General features: G+C 37.7%; 1 protein-coding gene across 4 annotated transcripts in view; it reads left to right on the forward strand.

Moving 5' to 3' along the window:
- fam184ab (family with sequence similarity 184 member Ab) overlaps positions 1–6937 on the forward strand; it is a 254481-nt gene that overhangs the window by 125016 nt on the left and 122528 nt on the right. The window lies entirely within an intron of this gene.

Below are 6937 nucleotides of genomic sequence, written 5' to 3' on the forward strand. Positions count from 1 at the left end.
TGTACTATCTGTACTATCGACTGACTATCGTAAAAAAAAAACAATAGCTTAAAGGGGCTAATAATTTTGACCTTAAAATGGTTTTTAAAAAATTAAAAACTGCTTTTATTCTAGCTGAAGTAAAACAAATAAGACTTTCTCCAGAAGAAAAAAAATATTATCAGACATACTGTGTAAATGTCCTTGCTCTGGTAAAAATCAATGTATGTCCATAATCAAAGTTAGTATTTAAAACTAATCCACAGTCTAAATAAATACTATATTATTATATACATAATGCTAAAGAAAAAAACACTTTTTAAATTCTCATTATTAGATGTTTTTTTTATGTAGCCTTGGCCACCCCTGATCTAGATCCTATTTAAATATTTAAATAATGTAGAAATATTTAACAGCTGGTGAAAATGCAGTTGCAAAAGCTCAACAAAAATGTAAATATATACTATAAAATGTTATAATACTACAAAAACAATTAGACACTCATTTATGGCTTTATTTTAATATATTAATTATTAATATTATAAATATTTAGTTGTTCTTTTTAGTAAGGTAAATTTGATTACAGGAATTATGTGTATCTAAAACATATTGCAAATGTTCATTCTTTCTTTTTCCTTCAGCTTAGTCCCTTTATTTAGCAAGGGTCACCACAGCGAAATGAACCACTAACTTATCCAGCATATGTTTTACACAGCGAATGCACTTCCAGCGGCAACCCTGTACTGGGAAACATTTATACACACTTATACACAAACATACACTACAGACAATTTAATTTTTCCAATTCACCTATTGCACATATCTTTGGACTGTGGGAGAAACCCGAGCACCCGGAACCCACGCCAACACGGGGAGAACATGCAAACTTCACACAGAAATGCAAAACTAACCCAGCCGGGACTTGAACCATTGCCATTCTTGCTGTGAGGTGAAAGTGCTAGCCACTGAGCCCCCGTGTTGCACAAAATGTACCCTAAGTAATGTGTTTCAGATTTGCAGAAATGTAGACAGTGCCCTCTAGTGGTTTTGTCATCTGAAACGTGCCAAGAAATGAACTTGGAGCAATGTATTTTAGGTTTTGCAAAAATATAGGCTGAGGATGATATATTTCCAAAGAGACTGGGCAGGAACTAATGAAAAAAAAAAGTTATTTGCAGAACATTAATTTGTCATTCAGTATAAAATGCTTTTAATATTACATTTCATGATCAAGATGATCTACTAAAGTTCAAACCGAGCACCAGAATTGGAAAGAAAGGTGATTTAAGAAACTTTGAAGGTGGCATGGTTATTGGGCCGAGAATTTCAGAATTTGCTGATCTACAAGAAACCAGGATTTACAGAGAATAGTCCGTAAAAGCATTTAGGTTGTATAAAATGGCCTTGGTGTTTAATCATAACCTTTTCTTTACTATTTTTGGAATTGAGGAAGAGAGGGAGAAAAAAAACAGTAAATCATTTGAGAAAGGGGAAGCGCAGGTGCCTTTGCTCCAGGAGGCTTTGGTAGAACAGAAGAGAGCAGGAGCTTGGCGTTTATGCCTCGTTAAACACAACAGCGCAGATTCATTCGTCACACAATTTCACCTCCGTCCAGCCTCCAGCTCGCCCTCTCCACCCAGCCCAAGGTGTCCTGCACCGGACACACTTAATCTTCATTCAGTAAAAAATGCCCCTGTTATGATATCTTAAAGGTTTAGCGTTTTGTTTCGGAGGTCTCATATGATCGATTTACATCAATCCCACATCAAAAACAAAGTAAATTTTCTTAAAATATCAATTATAGCATTGCTTCTGTTCTTACAGTGATTTGATTTCTCCCAAAAATTTGAATCTCTATTCATTAAAAACCCCTGTTATGCTATTTAAAAAGTTTGTTTTGGAGGTCACCTGAAATTGATTTGCATCCATCCAAGGTCAAAAACACAGTTTCATTTTCTTAAAATATTTATTGTATCATCAGCTGTCTTCTTATGGTCTGAAATTGTTTATTTAAGGCAGGGGTCTCAAACTCAAATTGACGGGAGACCATTTGAATAAAATGTTAAGGTAGTGCTGTCGCCTCACAGCAAGAAGCTTGCTGGTTCGAGCCTCAGCTGTGTCAGTTGGCATTTCTGTGTGGAGTTTGCATGTTCTCCCGTTGTTTGCGGGTGCTCTGGTTTCCCTCACAAGTCCAAAGACATGTGGTATAGGTGAATTGGGTAGGCTAAATTGTCCGTAGTGTATGAGCTTGAATGAGAGTGTTTGGATTTTTCCCAGAGATGGGTTGCAGTTGGAAGGGCATCCACTGTGTAAAACATATGCTGGATAGGTTGGCCGTTCATTCTGTGGCAACCCCAGATTAATAAAGGGACTAAGCCGGAAAGAAAACGAATTAATGAATGAATAAATGAATCAAATATTACAGCAAAATTATCATGTTTTACATGCAAACTCCACACAGAAACGGCAAATGACCTAGCCAAGGCTCGAACCAGCGACCTTCTTGCTGTGAGGCAAACATGCTACCCACTGCGCCACTGCATCGCCCGGCGTTGTTTAAATCATTAAAAAGCAGTGCTTACCTCTATCCAGCGGGCACACGACATCAACATGACATTATATTGACGTTGTACCCCAATGTTGACGTCAATGTCATACATTGTATTATAGTTAGTTTCAATTGCAACCTATAAAAAACAAAATATCAAGGACTAATGATGTTACAGCTTGACATTGTGTGGACGTTACCAATATGCCGTCTATTAGACATTGGATTTTGGTTGCCACACCGGACGAATAAATGTCAGTATTTGACATCAATATGATGTTGCCAACCCTAAAATCAACAAAATATCTTTCATTTCAAGTCGTGATTTGATGTCAAAATTTATTTTATTTTATTTGTTTATTTGGCAGGAACAGTGTACATTAATTAGCATTTCTGCAAATGCACCAGAATTAGCCAGAAGGCTATTTTTTATCTGTTTTCCATGAACAACCTAAAAAAACACAACAAGAATTATACAATCAATCAAACATAGTTAAAAAGTGCTAAAATAGACATGGTTATGTAGATAATGTAGATATAGGGGTTAATAAAAAAAGAATATTTACAAATTAAACTAAAACACCAATATTTTGTAATAAAGATAAAAATAGTTGAAACACATTTAAACAACAGATCATTAAGATGGTAGTCACAAATGGAAACATGCTAGTTTTAATCTAAAAGTTAAATAATGATTGTTGTAAAATTATTATAAAATTATATAATTATAAAAAAGTAGTAAAAACATTTTTTATTTGTGTAACTAAATTTGTTTTTGTGGTTTCTTTTAAAATTTACATCTATTTTTAAAATATTTTTAAATGTACAGCAATATCCTAATAAAGGGACACCTTTTCACTGCATAATGTCGTCAGTCTTTATTTTGTAAAAACAAATTGTAAAAACCAAATCATGAATATTTTTAATGAATTATTACACTACCTGCACATATACACTTTAAAAAACATTATGATTACGATTAACGTTTCATGTTTATTTAACTTATAACATATGTTGTTAAAAGGGACCTATAATGCCCATTTTTACAAGATGCTAAATAAATCTCTGATGTCCCTAGAGCAGGGGTCTCAAACTCGCGGCCCGCGGGCCATTTGCGGCCCTCAGCGCAATATTTTGTGTCCCGCGCCGACCGCTGTACACTGACAGAATCAGCGGAGCGGGAAGAGAGAGCGCTCCCCGCTCCGCTGATTCTATCCGTACATAGCGGTCACTGGCATTCCCCGCCCGCCAAGTTGTCGCGCGCGTTCTCATCAGCTGTGTTGTCGCGCGCGTACTCAAGAGCGGTGTTATCGCACGCCTACTGAAGGGCGGGACCGAGGGTGTGTCGCGTCGCGGGGGCACTTTTGATCATTTTGGAAGGGCACTTTCTATGCAAGACTAAAAAGGGCATGTGCGCTGCACAGGTTGAGCCTTATGTGTGCACGTGCCTGCCCTGCATCTTATATATATCATAGGTAGAAACAGACTGGTACAGACTGATGTGACTGGAGTGGGGTGGGGGTGTTTTATTTATACATATATACACCTTTTTTTAGGTGAGGGAATGGAAGTTTTGAGTGAGTTCCCCCACTTTTTTCCCAGGACTTCAAGCCTGATCATCTTCAAGCCATACTGAGGGTCTCAACTGCTTCCGCTCTAAAGCCAAATGTGGTTCAGATTTGTGAAAAGAAGCGCTGTCAAGTCTCTGGCAGCAAGAAATAGGCAAAAGATGCCATGTTCAGAAGAACTGTTCAAAATCTTCACTCAATGTTCTATTAATGTTCAGGACACTTCATGTTCAGAAGAAATAATTAAAACTGTTAATAATGACATTTGAGGACTTTTTTTTTTTGTGAAATCCCTTATGCGGCCCAGCCTCACCCAGACTTTGCCTCCTGCGGCCCCCAGGTAAATTGAGTTTGAGACCCCTGCCCTAGAGTGTGTATGTAAAGTTTCAGCTCAAAATACCCCACAAATATTGTTTTATGACTCTTAGAGACTGCCCCTTTAAGACTTTAATCCTAGTTGTGTCATTTTGGTGACTTTTGCTTTAAATTCAAATGAGACAGCCATCTTTTCAAAAGAATGGAGCCTATGTGTCTTTAGATTGAATATGAAATGCTTATTATGTTTTGCCTTTTTGGAATCTGATAACCCAATACTAAACGCATAAAACTTACATTTCTTGTTTTGTTTATGTCATAATATAGTTGTTTATAGTTGTTTCTGTTTCCTGTATGTTTTTATGTTCATTATTTTGTGTAAATCTTATTTCACATACAGTTACTGACTCAAAACATTCCAGTAAACACGTACTTCTGGTCTTGCTCCTCTGCATAAATAGAAATGCTAACAGGTAGCCGTCTCCTCAAGCGAGATGTTGACCCTAGCTTGCAGCTATCTTAATGTATGTAGTTTCTACATGCTCATATTTACAATCCCCACACTTTTAGAACACAGCGTGCATGCTAATGGATATTTTCTCTCTTCCCCCCATTTCCAAAAGTCTCGGCAGCCCAAATCCGACCTGCTCCACCATTATCACCTGCTGTCAAACCTGCGCGACCCTTTAGCAAACCTTTGTGCCGGTGGACGTCGCAGCAGCAAACGGTTAATCACATTACAGCGTGGCCGCTTTGAGCTTATCTCGCCGCCGTAGCGACCCGCCACTCTCAGAAATGGAAATGCGGTCTGAAAAATTGAGGCGCAGATGAATAATCAATGAGAGTGGCCTCTGTTGGAGTGTGCGCCGCTGACTCACAGCCAGTACAGAAAGGAGTGTGACGACTATGCTGACGTCCTATTTTAGATAGAGCCTAAGGCCTTTCCACTTTCTCTGTCTTTATCTTTCTTTTCCAGAGCGCTTTCGGTTTTCTAGTTTGTGTCCGGAGTGGGTTTAGTGACTCACTCCTCTGATGACAGACCTTTATTTGGGAAACCTCCGCTGTAGGCGAGCATGCAATACATTTGATACTTTACGGGAGCGAGATCACAGTATTTCATTCGACACGGATCACAATACGGATGCATTTTTACCCTCTTAACGTCACCGTGACACTCGAGAGGCGCTATCTGCATATTGGTGGGTCTTGAATCAGGAATGGAAGTGAATTATGCACACATGTCGGCTATACTGAGTGCACAGCCCATTTGTTCGTCTCTGCTAACCATCAATTTTTTAAATGATCTTACTTAAGACTTCTTTCTCCTGAAGGCCCACACAGCTGCACACGCACAGTCTTTCTCATACAGCATGTTCTCTGAGGTGATGTGCATATGAATATGCACTGAAATTAATTACTTTTATCCTGGATGTTTTTTATGTTCATTATTTTGTGATAATCACAACACAGGCTTATTTGAAATACATGATTCAGCCTAGATTTTTGTAAAATTGCAAATACTTTTGATGACTCATTTTTCGATGAAGCACAGTTCCACAAAAGAGATAAAAGCTATGTAAAATCAAGGTAAAACCACATTACCTGACAAAAGTCTTGTCATCGATCCAAGCTGTAAGAGCAACAAATAATAACTCGACTTCTAGTTGATCATATGGAGAAGTGGCAGAAGAATAGGGGAACAGGATTGCGCCTCTTCTCATACTTCAGCCTTCACATCAAAATTTCTGAAAGCAAAGAAGGTCAAGGTGCTCCAGGATTGGCCAGCCCAGTCACCAGATATATGAATATTATTGAGCATGTCTGGATGAAGGAGACATTGAAGGTGAATCCAAAGAATCTTGATGAACTCTGGGTTCCTGCAAGAACGCTTTTTTGCCATTCCAGATGACTTTATTAATAAGTAATTTGATTCATTGCAGAGATGTATGGATGCAGTCCTCCAAGCTCATACACAATATTAATTCTTTTTCCATGGCACCATGAATATTCTATATAACTTACTGTCCTAATTAAATAATTAAATGTCATTACTTGATCATATTTTATTTTGGTAAAATAAGTGTAGTCTAGAGGCCTTTGCCTTTCATATATGCCTTTTTGATACTAAACGAAACATACCCTATGAAAAATACCCTCTCTTTCACTAATATCAGTTTAATAATCAATAATGGCCATTATAAAAAGTATATTGTACAATACGTTCATACAATATAAGAAATAAGGGCAAGCAAATCAGTCAAATGTGCAGAATCAATGTACGCACATATCTTTGCGCTCAGAACAAAACATGTTAAATGAGAACAAGCTATAGATTTAAAAGACCAAAGTCGGGGAATATGTCATTAGATATAGACCGCAAGATGAATTAAATACCACATTTGACAAATATAGTGAGATTAGATTCAGATCCTTGATGAACAGTCCAACATGCACAGCTCTCATATGGGCAGATGTGCTCAAAGCACGCTGCAGTGCATGCCAGAGAGTGTGTGTGGTCAAGTGATGT

The sequence above is a fragment of the Danio rerio genome, chromosome 20 (assembly GCF_052040795.2).
Source record: "Danio rerio strain M-AB ecotype USA chromosome 20, GRCz13ab, whole genome shotgun sequence".
Lineage (NCBI taxonomy): Eukaryota > Metazoa > Chordata > Actinopteri > Cypriniformes > Danionidae > Danio > Danio rerio.